Here is a 19,150-nt window from a genome sequence, read left to right as displayed (position 1 = left end):
TTAAATTCACTCGTTCACCGTTCAATGGATAAAGGAAAAAAGAAATGCAGAACTGAAAACCAAAGCCTAAAATAAACAGCACTTACATTAATGCAAGATGGTTCACTGGATATGAGAAATGTTCAGAGAGTAGCTATAAGCATCCATGCAAGGAAAGATGTGGGCCTTTGTAGCGCTATCAGTCATGTCTCTAAGGGATCCCATGGAATGACTGTATGACAAGGTGTTCTCTAAGTGCCTGAGGAGCAAGCGTAGCAGCCGCAGAAACAAAATGAAATGAGAACTTCTGAAGTAGGTTTGTCCTAATGCTGAGTTCATTCTCGGTGAGAAAGAACAGTCACCAGAACTAAGAGTTGGTTGGAGAAAAGGTTATTTATGGTCTCTTCCTTCAGTTTCTCTTGGTCGTCCACTGAGGGGAAAGGTCTTGTCTTTATTTTTGCCTCTACTCTGTGGTCCTCAATAATGCAGGTGTATTTAGAATGAAATTGAATATGTTTTTTGTATAAATTTTACACAGCAAGATAATCCCCAAGGAACCCAAAACCTTAGGAACACAACTAATGATGGTTTCAGAAGGATTTTGACCAACTGCAGCCTGATGACACTTCAGTTCAAGTGGAAATTTTCTTCCTTCAGCTTGCAAATAAATAACAGTCAATATCTGAGGGAAAAAACAAACAAACAAACAAAAAAACAGTCCTCAGCAGCTATAGAAACTAGTTGATAGGATTAATGCTTTGAACGACGATGGAGAACAGGATGAAGTCTGACATACAAGGGGGGGGGGGGGGGAGTCTGTTTACAAACCCCACAATGAGTAAGGGTAATAGGCTGACTATGTTGCAAGAAAGAATGAGTTTATGAAAAATGTTCTAGTGGTAGAATGCCGAGGGGTACTGGAGTGGATTGTGTGAACGTTGTGGGGCCTGTATCTGTTGAGGTCTCTTAAGTGTGTTTTAGATGTAACTGTGTTATCTTTGAAGGAGATAACTGACCCTGTCATGTAGTTGTTTCCAGCTCTATTTGTCTGTGATTCTTGCCAAGCCCTACGGTGAGTGGGATAAAAGGAAATGGGACAATCGGAAGGGGTGTGGTTTACAGCTTAAACTGTAATGCAGATGGTCAGTCTGTTTGTGTCAGAATAATGGATAATGTAGCAGGCACGTTATAGGAGATGCTGGAGGTTTAACATGGATACATTTCAGATCTGAAAGCGTTTTCTTTCCTGCCAAGCCCAATGTTGAACGTTTTGCCATCCTGCACTGTTAGGCTCGAAACATTATGATAAATTCACTTTTTCATGATCCCTTGCTAACACAACTTGAGGTTCAGCCCCGGCTGGTATGGAAGTATCAGGAAGCTTAGGCAGAGAGAAAACTAACCTGTCTTCAAAAGGCTTATGTAGACATATCCCAGATTGCTAAAGCACAACTAAAAATAGACTGAGAGAGTGTTAGGCCAGACTATTTAGAGACTAGTGACTCAGTTACTACATTTTGGTGTATTTTCAGAGTTGCATGGTCTCAGTTTTGGACCAATGTGAAGGAATAATCTTGTTACAAAATGAATTGAGTAATGTGTGGTTTGTGTTTTACCTAGTAAAATCTTTATGGACTTCTTGGAGTATTTCCAACAGCTGTCTTTAGCTGGAGGAAGAAAGTTGCCTGAGTTCTGGGAAATGTGTGGGGAAAAGGCTGAGTAATGGAACCCAGTTTCAGCCTTTCTCCTGACTTCCACTCCATACTTAAAAGCAAAAGTAGCATACAGACCAATAAAAATAATAGAAGATGGTAGGACTACCAGAATAAGTAGATTTTTTATTTTTTTTTTTTTTACATTTTTTCTGAGAATTTTGAACTCTCCTAGGAAACAAATGGTTTCCTGTGCATTATGTGTTGATGGAAATTACATCCTTTTTATGCGAGCAATAAGTCAAATATTCTGTTAAGATTGATGGGGCCAGATTCTGATCTCCAGGGATTTAAATCTCAACTAATTCAAACTGGAGATATTCATGATTTACACTACAATAACAGATTACAATCTGGTTCTTATTCCTCAGGATTTTAATATGGTTATAAAAGGGATATTCATCTTCATTTTCTAAATGTCTAGCAAGTTACCTAATTAATCCAATATTGTCTTCATTCTGGAGGAGGTTGTTTAACTTGAATTTTGTTGTCAAATACCATACAGGCAAGCTCGTGTGGTGGTAACATTAACTAATGATAGAGTTATCCACATATACCGTTCTATCATTAACTTGAATTACAGTGTAACTCCAATTGTTTTCAGTAGAGAAAAAACACATTGCTGAACGGAAGAAAGCATGCTACTCTGCAGTCGCTATGCAATTAACTCATATAACCTCTGTGCTCGTCATGCTTTGTGTAAGATCCAGGGTGACCAGCTGTTAGGTCAGTTGTATGAGAACAAAGACCCTGGGGCATAGAAACAGTTTATTAGGATAATACTGTGGTGTGAAGATCAACTGTCACAGTAGCTGCTAATGACAGTGTGTCTCTATTTACTGTACACGGGCAGTAAATAAGAGTTGCCAGAGTTGAGATGTTTTGAATTCTGAAGGATGGGAAAGCATAACCAGATAAGTGGTAGTGGTGTGAGCTTGGAGCCAACCCTGCCTTGTTTTCTGCGGGTTCTTCTTCAGTGGCGATTCCTCTGTGCATTTTCTGATAGAAAACTGAATACCTACCTTTCAAACCTTGGGACATTAGTTATTTTTACCCCTCTTTCCAGCCACTTATTTTCAGAAAAATGAAGGGATTCTGCCCTCTTTCAGTTTTCGTTGATGTCTACCAATGACACCCAAAGTTACTGAGGAAAGGAGAAATAGATTAAGATGGGAAAGATAAAGCCATCCTTTAAGCTTTGTTCTCAGGAAGCAGGGCTAAAAGATCTTTTTCCTAGGCATTTCTCTTTTGAAATAGAAAAAAATAGAACAGTTGAACTGAATTCTTTCATCCATGTCAAGGAGTACAAAGTATGTTGTCACTTGCTGGTGTCTCTGTGTATTTGTCACTGGGAAGCCCACAGCTATGTGCTTTCCAAATGGTCTATGAAAAATGTGCATATAATCTGTTTAAAACAAAATATATCTCTTGGTTTTAACCATCAAAGCAAAATACAGCTGCTATGTTTTCTAGACCACTTGTTGCCCTTTGAGTGTGTACCATGGCAAGTCTGGTGTATTACTGCTGGCCATAGCAAGAGAAGCAAGCTCTTCCTCACAGTGACTCTAACTATTTTCTATGATTTTTTTTTCTCCTAAAAAAACGTAGATAATGCATAAGTAAGTTTGAAAGAGTGTCCTATTTCAGCTTTACAAGAACATTGGATTTTTTTTTTCTCAAAAGCACAAAGAAAACTCCATGCTTAAGATTCAGTTTTGCAAACCCTTCCCCCTTCTTCAAACATTCATATGGAAATACACCATTAACTGTGAAATTCCCTAGCAACCTGAACAGCCTAGAAGAAGGGATCCAAAACCCAGCAATAGTCAATTCTCAAGAGAATTTGTACTATGTATTGTTAATATTCATTATATTATAATAAGTGATTTGAGAAATTCTATTCAGGGTCTCTCCTCTTTCTTTTTCTACACTGCAATGGTTGTTCTGCTGGAAAAGCACAAAATTCACTGCTGAAAACTGTGACCCAAAGCCCAAGCTTCTTTCTCATCAAATCTCTTGAAAATCTTCAGAAACACCGCTTAAAATTTTTCATTTGCTAATTGCTTTAATAGCCTCTATTTTTTTCCTGCTAAATTAGTCATTGTCAGCTGATAGAATTCTTACTTTATAATGTTAATGGTTTGATAACTTTGCTTAATGAGGAAATTCATAATTTCAGATACAAACTCACACTTTCAGATACATGGTGGCAGTAGTATGTGCTGCTACGTATAGAAAGTACTTTGACATTTTTTGCACCTCTTAATCCTCTTAGCAAAAACTAGTCATCCTAAAAAATCCAGAGCTGATGTTATGTTACGCAGTGTCTCAGGTGTTAAAGCATTGAAAATCATCCAGGCATTGCTTCAGCTCAACCTTATTCCCAAGGGGACAAGAGAAGTTCTGGCCAAAAGTCCCGCTGCTTGACAGAGACAGGACTGCTCCCAGGGCTGTCAGCACTGAAGGGAGCTTCATTAGCTACTGAAATGGTTTGCACTTGCTTTTCTTCCAGCTCTGGCTTCCACTGTAATTTTTTTTGGGCGGGGGGGAGGAAGGAGGAATTTAGAGCTGTGTTGTGGTTCCTTTTATTTTTTTTTAAGCTGTCCCTTCCATGTCTTCCATGTCTTCCTATCCCTTGCCTTCTCTCCTTTTATTTTTAACCCTTCTTTCTCCTGTCTCATGTCTTTTTTTTTTTTTTTTTTAAACTGTGGCCTCCATTTCTTTTATATTTCAGACTTGCTATTTTCTTTTTAGATCACCATACATTTATTACTTCCCTATTCTTTGCTCCCTTCACCCTTTCTATTTTTGTTTTCCCACTTTCCTATGTTACAAGACTCTGTCAAAAAGATCCTAATAATTTTTTATTTTTATTTTTTCTACAGGGATAAGATTATAGAGCTTATTATTATTACTTTTATTTATTTATTTATTTATTTATTTATTTATTTATTATTCAATGTATGCACTTAATTTCTTGTTACTCTGAGGCTTAGAAACTTGAGCCTTTCTTTCAGGCTTAGAAGTTGTACTGTCTTGTTACCTGAGTTCCTTTCTCTCAAAAATATTTTTTTTTAGTACTAATTTCTGTTTAACTCCTTTCATTATATGAGATCAGTAGTATAATAGGCTACCTGCATCTATTATAATAATTTTGTACAGTTATCAGAATTTTCATGCGTTTGCTCAAAGAAAGGTGCTTATTTTTATGCAGGGATCCTTACTTTGAGGCAGTTGTTCCAAAGAAAGAAATATTTGTACCGTACAGTATCTTTAAGTAGCTTATATGTGGGTCAGTCACATTGAGAAATGCAGTTATGTCACCAAGATCCATAATCTTAAATGTTCAAAAAACATACTTGCATGTCTTTAGATTCAAAATTTGAGTGTGAAATAGGTAGTACTATTGGCAAGCTAAATGAGTGGTGAGTCAAAGTAATTAAGGGAAAGTAAATAATCTCTTAGGTTCTCATTCCCCATGAAACTAATTTCGTATCTTAGCCTTCATGTATTTAAAAATAGTTCCCTGCTAATTCAAGATGCTTGTGTACTATGTGTGTGAAGAGCACTTCAGTTCTATTGAAAGGATGGCAGATTAGGGAGTTATTTTCAATGGTCTATTTTATTTTATTTTATTTTTTTATTTTTTAAGAGACCTTCATTTTGGCAATGCAAGTGAACAAACCTTGCTGTAACAACAGCTTGATGTGCATACAAGACAGCAGGTGATCAGCCAATAATCTTCTGATGGTTTACGACTGGAAAACCTTTGCTTTTGTCTTTAAAGGCATACAGATAGCAGTACTTTCTCTCCAAAGGTGTTTTTTTTCCCAGTCTAGTAAGCCATTCACTGTTCAGCCGTATACGCTTTCCTGTTTTACCTCCAAGAAATCTGTTTCTTCTCAGTGACTCTACTGTTTGGAATACAGTTTATTCTTATTATTTTCTCAAGCTAATAAAACAGACCTTGTAAGACGGATGGAATGTATTAGGGAGGCTAAACTGCTCTGGAGCTGCCGTCTGCCCTGAATACTACTAACATGAGTCTGATGGGAGCCTGACAAGATTGCACTGTCAGCTCCATCGGTATCTTGAGTAGTTATCTTAAGAGGGCTAATATATGTTCATGACAAGTCTCCAGGTTTACGTGCTGAGGAAAATAAATCTCACATTTCTTTATTTCTACATACATCCTGCCCTTTAACACCTGAGGCTTTTTGTTGCCCTAAGAGGTTTATGGCTATATTGCATATGCAGATTTCTTTCTCTTAGTCAGGTAATGAAATGAGGCAGTAGGGTGCTGTGCGGAAATTTGTAGAGGGACTGGACAGACTCTGAACATGCAACACAGGTGTGCTAATTATGAGCTAGCACAGTGTGTGCCATCAGTGCAGCCCCTTGGGCTCTGAATTGCCTGCTCCAGGTGTCTGAATCTCTCCACTGAGTGTACAGGAACCCTACAATTGCAAGTTTAAGTCTCAGCAAAGTTGTATGTGTAAAGTAGACAGCCTGGATGTATCCCCCGTGCATCAGTTGAGGATGCCACGTGTTGCTCGTTAAATAGGGATGCTGACCTGTTTGATAGTGAGTTTAGAGGAGCTGAAAATGGGGCTTTTTTTCCCAGATCCATGGCCTTTCAAGACAAGCTGGGAAAGCTCTTTTTGATGCAAGTTAACAGAGGATTTCTGGTTTATTAATTCATAAACCTGACCCTCATGCTAGTTTAGGAGGATTGAAAATTAGTGCTCGTGTCCTGCTGTCATCCTCATTCTCTCTGAAATCAATGAGGAGTTCTCTGCAGATAAATACAATGCTTGGCCAGAACCCTACAGATCTGGTAAAAGAAAACAACCACAACTAAACAACAACAACAACAAAAAAAAATCAGTTAGAGCAGGGTAAGCCTGTTCAATGTAAAAGGGAATTTTGTAACCTGCTATCTGCAGCAGAAAAGCTGCTTGTTATTAATCGATCAAATAAAATGTTGAAAATAATTTGAAAAATGACTTGAGGGAGGGAAAACCAGAATTAAGGAATATTAGTAGAAGCCTGATACTGTTTGTGAAATCAGGCTGTTCTTAAAGCTTTCATATGCTGTATATAGTGTATGGAAAAATAACTTTCCTTTTTTTGTCCAGAGAGAAGCTGTGATTTTTATCTCAGTAATTGAAAATAATCTCTGAAGTTGCTTCTTAACTAAACTTGCATGAACTCCTTTTAAATCAGTTGTTATCTTTCAGTGAATTTCTCAATAAATGTTGCTGCCTGTACTTGGATGGCATGATCGTATATAGCAAATTAGGCTGAGCACATTCTATTCATGACTCAAAATGCAGAGCATTTCTAGCTTAGCTATGGTGGCATTTGTCAGTGGTGCTGTAGTTAAAGATGGTGGTTGGCATTTATTATAAATTGTATGTACTTGAATGGCTTAATTCTTGCTATGCAGAAGTCTGACTAGCTATCTACTCAGGATTTCTTTTCCTTTTGTTAAAATTTTTGAAGGTAAAAAAAAAAAGCACAATATTTTTGAGTTCTGAATGTCTTTGTTCATATCTGTTTGTCAATCAGCCTTTTTCTTACAAAAACGCTGTGCTTTTTTTCATTTCCAAACTTTTTGTTGTGCAACTTGTGATTACTGTTCAGTGACTTGCATCAGTCCCAGCACTTTGGGTTCCTTAAAGAAAGACATGCCCGTGAAAAGGGGGAAAGGAAACACAAAAACATATGGAATTATCTACATTGAGCAATCTGTGTGCAATGCTGTATGTGAGCAAAGACAAACTTCAGCTGTCTCAGTAAGTGCAACTAGGCAAAATTATTTTATGGACTTCTCACTTACCGGGGTTGTTGCCAGTTGAACTCCTCAGTTTCATGAACACTGAGCAATCCCTACAGATGTAACTTATTGGTAATATCTGTCATACGTGTGTTAACATAGACACAAACTTTTCCTTCATTTCCCACTGCCTAATGACCAGTGCTAAGTCCAGGAGTACTTATTCCAAATTTTTAGAAGAGATGAAGAAAAACAAATGGATTCAACTGGACTGTGCTGTTGAAAATGCTACTAATCAGTTCTCTCAAAAAATGCACAGTGAGTACTTTTACGGAAATATTGATAGAAGTGGATTTTTTTTTAAGTGTCCCCTATGAAGAATTCTCTTTCTCTCTCTCTTTTATTTTTATTTATTTATTATTTATTGGCAAAAGGCCTCATTTGATGTCTATTGAACGTAATGAGAGTTTTCCTAGTGACCTTCCAACGTCTGTTTTAAGGCTGCAGAGGCCTACGAAGTGGTAATGTTGAGAGATGTAATTAGCCCTATAAATCTCAGTGGGTCATTAATTCTAAATTTCAATAATGGAAAGACCAGGATGCATGTAACTGAAACAGAGTGACAAGCATAGTAGGAATATTTATGCAAGCATTGTCTTGTTTTGGTTTGTGTGGTAGTAGAAATTATACATAGTTTTGGCTTGGAAGCTTGCTTTCTAACTTAACATCAATTCACATGCATCACTGGTGTATTTCTAGAAAGTTATACATCTTTTTGAAGTGGCTGGGTTGTTTTTTGTTTTTGTTTCTTCTTTTTTTTTTTATATCAGGAGGTAATGTAACATGACTTGGAAAATATCTCTAATATGAATATAAAAGCCTCATCTCCCATCAGTTAACTGTATAAAAATATATTTCAAAACATCATTGTATCTAACACTGTTGCACTTAATAAAGACAGCTCAAATTTTAAAGCACAAACAAGTTTTTGTTTGGTCTGTGCAGACCGGATCCCGAAGTGTGCTGGGTTTGTAGCTCTCACACAGGTACATCCCAAATGGGGATGCGTGCTTTGGGGAATGCTATGAAACCACCATCTCTACATGTACTCAGTGAGGATTGCTGTCTAGTGTAAGCCTTGCCATTACTTGCTGTGAATAGAAAGGCTTTTCAGTGCATTCTCTTGAGAGGAGAAAGAAAAATATTGCTTGACTTTGGCTTAGTGAGAACTTGAATCTTGTTTCCTTCAGTCAGAAATTATTGTATTTTTTTTCTTATTTCATGGTTTGAGGTGGAAGTGGTTGTTACTATATACGTGCATAAGCAAGAAGTTAAAAATGACCCCACTGAATGGCATAGATTTTGCCATATGTTATTTGATTGCCTGTTGTATGTCTGGCCCATCCTTTTGCACTTTCTCGTGGTATGGATTTTACCCATCTTTGCTTCAGTCCCCTGCTAGGGATTGTTCAGACAAAAGATCTTTGCACTGTAACCCCAAGGCCAAAAGTATGAATGTATCACACCGTAGACAGAACACTGGGAGGAAATAGTTAAGATCTCTAGGGGGGAAGAAACACAAAACCACACAAAATCAGACTTAAAAATGAAACAGGCCATTTATGTGGGAAATCTTGAGTATTGGTATTCTCATGTAAACTGAAGTAGAAAGGGAAATGTTTGGTATCCCACAGTATTGTGCTATAACAACACATTCAGCTTTCTGAAACATGTATTTGTCATCATATCTGCCTCCACTTGTAACTGAAAAGATAAATCATAAAAGCTTATTGCTTGGTCTCTGCCCTTTCTTTGCAAAGGTGCATACTGCCTTACTAATTCCGAGAGAATTGTTAGGGACTATCCCGGTAAATGTTTGTTAGGCACTTAGCAGCAACGGGGGCTCAGGTGGAAGGAAGAGAAAAGGCAGAGTTTTTGTGTGTGTTTTCCTCCATTCTTTAGGAAAGGAATTCAATTTCAGTGTAATCTGTAATTCTTCAGCAAAGCAATGACTTTGACTGCAACAGTATCTGAGTGTTTATTTATTTATTTATTTTTGACCAGTGGATGCCATCAGCCTTCTACTGTATGTGAAATAGTTTTTTTTTGTTTGTTTGTTTCTTTTTTTAATCTAACTGTAATCTTGTATTGGGGTCTATAACAAACATCAGTGCTAATGAACAAAATAATACATGATTTACACAAATTGCGTAAGTTACAGCATGGCCCAAGGGTAGTATAAGGGGATCTGAAGTAGATTAACTGACTGGTTGTGAATTTCCACTGTAGGGAGCTGTATATGTGCTTTGACTACCTTCTGGAAGAAGAAAAATATGTCAGGACCTGGGCTCAGGAGAAAAAAAGTATCAGCATCTTCTCTGTAGTAAGTGAACCATCATGCCGTTCTTTGCAAAGAGTGATCAAATTCAGAGTAACAGAGGACAGGTCTGGTGTGATTGCAAAACAGATTGATCTTTGAGGAGCTCAAAGGAGCTCTCAGCTGCTCTGAGGGCTGCACCAAATATTCCCAAATAAAAGGTGTTAAGACGTTTGCTCTACGTACCTAAGTGGAACAGATTTGTAGTTTGTAGGTAGTACTTAATTTCGTATGATGCCATTTTTTGTGTGAGTTTAGCTGCCATCTCAAAATCTAGAATAAATAGGATTTTCCCTGAAAAGAAGCTTGTTTGGGGATAGTGAAGCTGTCTTTGTTTAGCTTTGTTTTTCTGCCACAGAATATGCCACAGAACTCTTTTATGTATTTATTTTTTAAAGGTATGGTAACATGGCAGTTAGTGTTGGAAAATATTCTCTATTTTTCTACATTTGAGCTTCCATTTCAGGAAGAACATGATCAGGACAAGAACATTTGCAGTATCACCACACTCCCTTGGGTTGTCGTTACAGTGACAGGAAGGAGATGTATTGTGAAACTTCACTTCAACACACTGTATGTGGTATCATTCCCTTAAATGATATGAATGGGGGAATCATCCCAGTGAATATTTGTTACGATCCTTTTGTCTGGAAAGGTTGTTCTTAATTGCTGTTTTTCGTTTTGGAGAGGATCTGTTCAAATATATCATGAGCATTCATTTTCCTCAGCCTTGTGTCTAGGGGCTTAAAAGTCACAACAAAAAGAGTGCACAGTAGAAAAGAACTGTTTGCACAATAGCAATTTTCAGTATTTCAAGTGAAGGAAGGAAAGAAGTCCATTTTCATATTCTTTTCCCATCTTCAGCTCTTTAATTAATGCTTCAAAATCTCTATTTCCTCCCTTCTATCTGCCCTGTGGAGGTTACGGACAAGAGGAACTTCCATTTAGTGAAAGCTGAGGAAATCTTGATATCGTCCATAAGAGCTTTGCAGTCCAAATGTTTCCCTCTGTTCTTTTTCTGTTTAAAATTTTTGTTGTCAATTTGTTTGGGTGTTTTGACTAAATCTTCAATGTTCTTTACATCAAAAATGATGGTGTTCCTTTCTGCAAGCTCTTAGAAAAACATATCCGAGGGGACTAAAAAATACGTAGCTGGTATTTTAAGACTGCTGTGATATTGTCATAAGAGTGTCATTCTGACTAGGTTTTGATTTCCAATCTCATTTGTTTGCCTGTACAAAGCGGTATGTCGTATACATATCACAGAAGATTATTGTGCCTCAATGCAGGGAAATTTCTTTCCAGAAAGAAGGGTAGCTCTTACTGTGGCATCTGATAGGAATTTTAGACCAATTTAAAGTAAGGGGTAAAAAATTCCCTCATAAAGAACAGCATACTTGGCTTAATTTTATGTCATAATACTTCAGCATAATGCCATGGGAATTGTATGGAAAATTGAAAGTGGCATTATGTCTCCTAATTTGGGGAGGTTAAGTAAGAACTGAAGGGGAGACATGCCCTGGTTGTATTCGATTTCAAGGTTGGATTAGAACTACTGAATGATGAGTTAGGCAAAATCTTTTTCTGTGTAAAGAAGCTGGAGATCTGCTGATGAAATCACTAGATCACTCCTGATGTTTCACCAAGTTTCTGTATTTATTTGGCCATTAACTGTTCAATACTCCTTCATCTTTGACGGAAATACCCAAGAATGAATTTTATGTTACAAGAAATGGAGAGGTTTTGCTGCTGGATCACTTTCCTGTTGATATAATCTCATGCCAAGAACACAAGCCTTTTTCATTTTGGAGTTGCTGATGTCTGGATTCACTGATGGACTCATTTGATTTTCAAAAGCTCCTTGAGAAAGGAGTCAGAGTTGGTTTGGAAATTGTATTTATGGAATCTCAATGTGCAGTTTATGAATTCTGGCTCAGTTGCTTTCTCACAGAATGCCTCAGGCGATAACGCTGTTGGGGCTCAGAGCAAGAGTGATAGATGACCATTAGCCTCGATGGCACCCACTGAAGTGGGAATAACTGGCACTGAAGTCTTAGGAAAAGAGGCTTCAGCCAAGTTACTCTGCAGGGAAAGCAGTGGAAACATTCACTATTTTTCCAGAAGCAGAACAAAGGAAGTTTATAAATGAGACCCTGGGGAGCTTGCTGAGCTTCAGAAGCTTGGCTGACTTTTGTAGGGAATAATGCTTTGCTTGACTGTCTGGCCTAGGAGGAAGGAAGTACTCTAAGTGGGGGATAAGGCAACAGCATGTGATTCAGTAGAGGAGTCTTGTTGGGAGAAAAGGATCCCGTATTCCTGTTAGTGTTCTGGCTTTAGCTGAAACATACTGCAGGAAAGGGAAGCGTAGAAGTATAAAGTCTAGGTAAAGTAAAACTGATTGAGTTGGCTCTGGACTATAAATCCTGACTGTCTGTGGAAGTGTGACCCTGGGAAAGACTGATTTAGCTGTCATGGGGTCTTTAGTATCCGCTTGCATCTCTGATTCATATTTCTTTGAAGAGATGAAGGACAGGAGGACTATCCCAAAACCATGTGCCACACAAACCAGGTGAAGAGCTAACACTGCCTACCAAAGAGTGCTTAGGGACATCCTCACTGAATGCGTTGAGACCAGAGTGCACTCAGTTCCTGACTGTCTAGCTGGGAAACTCTGCCTGAGCTTATTGAAAATGTATGAAAATGTGTTGTCCAATTCAGATCAATTCCAATAGGCAAAGGTATGAAATTTTACTGTAAATTTTGTCTTTAATGACACAGATTGAGAATCAATGCTCATATTACCTAGTTCTGAATACCTGCTTCACCGAGAATTAGAATAAGCACTGTATGGATAACCCAAGGGTATTCAAACCCAAAATAATATTTGTATTTGTCATACACTAAATGTAAATTTCAAACAAGTGGTCTACAGACCCTGTTAGTTTCTGCTGTGGTTTGGAGATCAGTAATCCTCTTTCAAGTGTGCATTTGCCAACAAGAAAGACTTCCTGTACTGTAGAATCCATCAGTCATCCACTTGTCTATCTGTAGTGTGCAGCAGAGCCAACAGGGCATGAAAATCTAGACTGCCATTTCTTGGAACTAGTGGAGATAGCAAAAGAGAGTGTATTTACTGAGCCTCTGTATGTGTGTGAGGATGTCATCCTTTCTTCTTTTTATTTTTTTAAAGCTGTCTTGTGTGTCAGTTTCTAAGATGTCTAGTAAACTACATGACCAAAACTGTTATGCGTCCTAGATAATGTTCATCTCTTTGATGTTGCTGAGAAAATAAGGAGGTAGTTTGGATCTTCGGGAAGCATAGCCTGAATTCATCCCAGCTAACACGTGAAGTGTTTAAGAAAGATGCCTTTTTTTAGAAGTCACCCTAGTTTCCTTTGTATGGAGAGAGACAGATACCTTTCTAGATCTATATCTATAGGTATAGATTTCAATCTTAGCGTGGGTGACATCTTGACTACACAAACTGTAGGATGGTTATGTACTCAATTCGTGTCCTTCAGCTGAGATCAACAATTTAAGTGGAATATCTTTTTGCTACTGTGAGAGTGGTGAACAGCACCTTCTTTTAAGCCTTTCATCACCAACTGTACGCCATTGTGGGATAATTTGAAAATAGATGGGATACTTGGACAAATGAGGTAGCAAATGATCAGCATCTAGGAGGTTCAGCTATCTTAACTTAAGGTGCAGAACATTGCCTCTGGGATACATCTTATGTGGCTGTTTAGGATTGAATTTGAAGGCAGTTTTCCCAGAGTCAGAAGTGAGTGAGCACTTTTTCTACCATGTACTTTGATAGCAGTTTCTGCTGTCCTACTTGCAAGTAGAGGAAAACATTTCTGGAAATGGGGCTCATCTTTTCCATTGATCTGGGAGGAGTGTAGAAATCTGAAAGGGACGTTGCAGAACTGGTGCTGGCAACCCGTCCTGGACTCAGTTAGCTCACTCAGGTGAGGTCCAGGCCACAGGGAGAATGGACTGGGACACCAGGTTGGGATCAGAGACTAACCAGGATCAGGCTTGGATTGTGCCTGTGGGTGGGCACTAAAGGAGCTTCCTCTTAACTCCAAGAAGACAGGTTATTCCTTAACTGCCTCATCTGTGTATTTTCTTTGGTTTCTGTCAGTGAGATATTGGTCTAGTCCCAGAAAGCAATTCTCATGAATTGGAAAATCTCTTTAAGAATCAGTATTAAGAAATGAAATGTTAAGCTCTATTCCAAAGTAAAATGATTGTTAGAAAGCTTTTTCTGTTTTCCCCTCCCATAAATCTCACTGTAAAGAAGTCACTATTTTTTAATGGTTGGGGCTTATAATTTTGTTTGATCCATTGTAGATGGTAGGATGCTGTCCGGCAGGGATGATCGTCCCAAGATGCTGACACACCATATTTCCTTGCTGGTTCAGCACCAGCAAGAGTAGTTGTTGCCTTTAGGTGGGTTCAAGGGGAGCTATTTATTTCATCAAGCCATTTCTATAGGAAATTTAACAGGAACTGTATGAGTCAAAACTAGCATAATACCTTCTTAATTCCATAATGGCACTAAGAGGTATATGCATTAGCAGTGTTCTTGCTAGCTCACCCGATTTTCAATGTCTTTATTAGGTCTGAAAACTTTAATGTGTGCTTGTTTCAGTCTGTGTTCTGAGCCCCCCACATCTATTATGTTCCGTGGAGGCTGTTAAAGCTTTACTTAGTTCCCGATATCATTCTCCATGTTATAATAACTTACTTTTTGGCTGAGGGCACTTCTGAGAACTAATCTGTGATGCGTTTACTTTGGCTGGAGGAGTTGAAATGCTTTAAAGAAAAAAAATTAAAAGCTCCCCAAATGTTTCTGCATTTTTCTTTCCTGCTCATATTATGCTAATCTGATTGTTTTTAATGTGAGGGCTTCTTTTGCCCTGGGTCCTATGTAATCTGCAGTGTCATAAAAGGTATAGCACTTTACGGCTAAGTAATGTAGACTGCCTTGTAACTTAGAAAATCTGAGGTTCTCAGTTGGAGTACTGTACTGCATATTCATATAAACATTTTTTCTCTTTCTTGAAATGTAAAAAGTCACCGTATTTGATGTCTAGGAGCTCCTACCAAGATGTCTGACTAAGAGGGTGTTTAAGCAAGCAGAAGCTCAAGAAGCACCACAAAATCTATTTGCATATCCAAAATTTCCTATGTTGGTTACTACCTTCAGGTAAACTAGCTAAGTACCATTAGAATTAATTGTCCCATCTCTGCTTTCTCTTTCTGGGACAAAGAGATTAAGAAGCGGCAGTGAGATATTTGTCAGTGTTGGGGAAGTGTCATTTCTGTGTTCTGTGTTAGCTGAGTTCACAGAACTAGTTAGTTGCGTGCAGTGCAACAGTAGGTACTATTCCAGCCTATTTGTGGACTTCTCTTAGAAAAGACTGTTGTGGATGTTCACACTAATTCAAGGGGTGATACAGATCTGGCGTTGATTGTGTTTGAACAATTCTTGCATGGGTACCTAGAACTATATTTAAGTAATTTAAGTAGCCCTATTTCTCTCTGCTCCCAGGTTCCTTCGGAGGAAATCCTGGTGACTGAGGCCAGTAATAATACCTTCAGGCTTTGTAGCGAGCAGTTGCCCACGTGCATTTTGTGTATAGACAAAGGTGGTGAAGGAGAGCACAGCTTGGGATTCATTGATGCTGTGGTGCTGATGATATGCAGGCCTGCTGCCTTAGTGTTGGACCCAGCTGGTAATTTCCTAATGTTTGGCTGCGGCCTGGTCTTGGATGAAAGGGAGCTGGCTGTAGCTCTGGCCAGATAATTTGGAGATGCTAATGGCTCATTTGTTAAAACAAGTGGAGGGCTTGGCAGAGAGAGAGGGAGTTTCTTTCTATTTCATCTCCCCCCCCCCTCCAGTTCCCAACTTTGGCACTGGTCAGCAAGAGGGTGTTCATTTTGGGGGTGCTCTGTGGAGTCCTCAAGGACACCGGTTGTGAATGCCTATTTCTCTCAGTGTTTTGCATGATTACAACTGTTTATTGTGGACAAGGAACTTACTATAGTTGTACACATTTCCATTTGGTACAGCCTGGCTTGTTGCAGTGGCTTGCCCACAAATATATCTTTGCAAACCACTTAAGAAAAGGGAGAGAAAGAAATGTCAGCTGTTGTAGGCTGCTGACTGCTAGTTCCTGATTTGGACTGGCTGGCATGAAAACATTTATGCCTGCTATTAAAGGCAAACTCTAGATTTCTCTTCTCTGCTGGCTTAGATTCAAGACTAGCGTAGCTTTGCACGTGGTTTATGGCCAGAGCTCAGACTACTGCTTCTTCACATGCATTCGCAACACTTGAGGTCTGTCTACGTGTTTGTCTTCAGCATGTTAGTCTAGACAGCATGCACACAAGTTTCTGCTTTAGGGCCATGCTCTCTGCACTCCCTGTGCAGAAACCATTGTCCACTCAACCATTGTCTCCTTGCTGAGAGGTCAGCTGGGCAAGGAAGTGAACTTTCTAATTAAGGGATTGTGGCTTCGGGTATGGCAAGGCCTTTGCAAAATCTTGCATTTCCTCTTAAAGAAGGGAATTCTGTACTCAGATTTTCTGGCTGTCTTCAGTGGAAGTGCCATAACCCAACAGTTTGAGGTTAGGTATTGTAGGCTGTTTTATCAGTTGGTTTTTATCAGTTTTAATCGACGTTGCTTTTAGTGCTGTGTGAAGACAATTTCTTAGAGGATAGTCAGACCCGAGCTCTCTATAGTTGAGGAAGAATTTTAAAGCACGCAACACAAATGTGACTTTTTAATATTATATATACATTACCCACTCCATATCCACTAGTTCCCATTAGGAGACATATGGCTGCATGTTTTATGAGGTGTACCCTCCATTGTCAGAGGCAAGTAGGAGACATTACAGCAGTTCAGTGGAGAAGTGACAGTGGAATGGATCTCTGTGATCACATCTTCGTCTGAGTGAAGCAGGTGAAATTCTGCCAGGTAGTAATGACGAAAAGATATTTTTGGCCACTATTCACAAGTGAAGTGTCAAAGAGTAGAAATATGAATTTGAACATGCACTGAGAGGCACAGGAACTCATTTAAAGTGCTGCAAACTTAGGTAAAGTGTGCCCATTGACAGCTTTTGCCATCTTAGATTCATCCTGGAATGAACACTTCTGACTGCTAGAAAATATATAGGAAATGGACCTTGAAGAGGTCTTTCATGTTTGTGTATGGAATATACTTACATGGTATTTAATTATTTTTAGTAGAAGATTATATGATGCTCGTTGTACTTGATATTTCAAAAGATTCTCTAGTGAAATGCAATTAGATGATGATGATTATTATTATTTTAATGAACATTTTATTTTGAATTAACAAAGTGCTGTCTTATAAGCATCATGTGGTTTTGTTCACTTAGTAGGGATGGTAAAATCCTTTGATATATCTTTTAGCTGGCAATTTGCAAGTTTTTTCATTTACAATGTACATGCATCATAAAGGGATCAAAATAAACTGTAACTGAAATAATTTTGTTTCCAGGGGGATTCTTTCCTCATTTATTTTTATGCATTCACTATTTCATATGCCCTTAACTAAACTGTTTCATTGTAATAGTTTGTGTGCCTTTTTAGTGGTGCATTTGTTCTTGTTGCTGTTTGGGCTTTGTCATTTCACTTAACACTTTTCCTGAGATGTCAAAACATTAAATAAATATAGAAGAGATTTGCTGTACATCAATTTTGATTATCCTGAAAATACTACACAGTTTAAGTCTATAAACACATGCATGGATATTTTAAGCACAGAGGCAGTTCAGCTGAACTTGATGAGTCTGTTTTCAAAGTTAGGGGAATGATTCCATTTAGAGCATGGGTTACTAAGGTAGGAGTGTGTGTGTATTTTCTTTTAATCAATCTGTGAGGAAAAAAGTTAGAGGGAAGCAAGGTTTCCTTGTGGCATGAAATTGACAGCTTGCTGCGTTGTCCATTTTACAGCAGATGCCCCTTCTATCCATGCATTTTAGCTGATGGAGCAGCAGGACAGCAACAAAATCTTGCTGCTTAAAATTTGATTGCTCATCTTTAGCAATCAACTCTTTTGGTTAGTAAATGGCAGTAGCTAATAAGAAGTTTTAATATATGATACTATATTTTAATAGCTCTCTGGCATAACTATTAAATTATAATATCGCTCATTAAACTTCCTTACTAATTGCTGCAATTTTTTTTTGAAAAGGTGATTCACCACCTTTGTCCGTAGAGAAGCTTTATTAATTTCAATAGAGAATTGTTAAGTGAAGTTGCTTCCATTTTACAAATGGGTTGGAGATCTTTTTAGTAGGGGTTCTTTTTATTTCTGGAAGCAGTGGCATTAAAGAAGAGTTGGGTTGTTCAGGGAAGGAGGAGAAGAAACAAAATAGGAACACTGAAAATCAAGGTGAAGACTTAATAGAGGTCAGGGAATTAAAATGTCTATATGTGAGGGGGGGTAGGGGAGGGGAAGGCGGAAACACCATGATGAAGAGGGAAGAGAAAGAAAATGAAATAAACCAAGCTGCTTTTTATTGTCCTGGTATTTATCCCAAGAGTCCCAAGTAATGTCTGCAAAAACAATGTTTCCCACTTGCTGGAATTTGGGGCACTTTTGTTGTTTTTAACTCTGATTTTTCTCCCAATTAAAAAACAAACAAACAAACAAACCACCACCACCAACAAAAAACAATTTATCAAGGATTTTTTTTTCTTCTACAGTATTTCCACTCCTGAACTGCATGTTCATTCAGGGGAAGATCTATTTCTTGAAACAAGTATCTCTTGCTGGAAAAGTGAAAATGGTGCACCTGGCATTGTGGACTTAAACTGAGATTAGCCACATTGATCTGAGCAGAGGTTTTGTACCCCATTAAAACCCCAAGCACTTACCTTGTTTAGGGGAGCTGACAAGCATTTTAATTAAGGAGGCACTAGTAAAAATCAGTATGTTGTTAGCTCTATTAAAGTGCTAAAGATGTTATAGCCTCTAAGCACCATCGACCAGATGAGAAGATCTTCGTGTCTTGGTAAGGCAGAGAGTTCCTCTGGCTCTGCTTTGAGGAACAGAGAGATCCTAATAGCCAGCAGGAACACAATAAAGCAGCACTGAAAAGAGGCACTTCTGCAAGTAAGCTTTATGCATGATAATGCATTAGGACTGTATGGAGAAGACTAACAACATCTAGTTTCATATACCCAGTGGCAGTTGCCTTGCATGGATAGAAACCACACAGCACTTCTAATTGTTATTTCAATTGGCTTTGTTTCTG

General features: G+C 38.4%; 1 protein-coding gene across 7 annotated transcripts in view; it reads left to right on the top strand.

Moving 5' to 3' along the window:
* The window catches only part of ENOX1 (ecto-NOX disulfide-thiol exchanger 1), a 364,265-nt gene that overhangs the window by 10,966 nt on the left and 334,149 nt on the right, over positions 1-19,150 (top strand). Inside the window, exon 1 of one of the 7 annotated variants that reach the window (XM_066988311.1) lies at positions 9,832-9,853. The exons of the other annotated variants lie outside the window; for them this stretch is intronic. The gene's annotated coding sequence lies outside the window, so the exon portion shown is untranslated. Of the gene's footprint in view, positions 1-9,831; positions 9,854-19,150 lie in introns of those variants that run through there. 7 annotated transcript variants of the gene reach the window in all.

This window comes from Anser cygnoides, chromosome 1, assembly GCF_040182565.1.
Source record: "Anser cygnoides isolate HZ-2024a breed goose chromosome 1, Taihu_goose_T2T_genome, whole genome shotgun sequence".
Taxonomy (NCBI): Eukaryota; Metazoa; Chordata; class Aves; order Anseriformes; family Anatidae; genus Anser; species Anser cygnoides.
The sequence above is the reverse complement of the archived record's forward strand: the minus strand, read 5'-3'. Positions and strand labels throughout refer to the sequence as shown.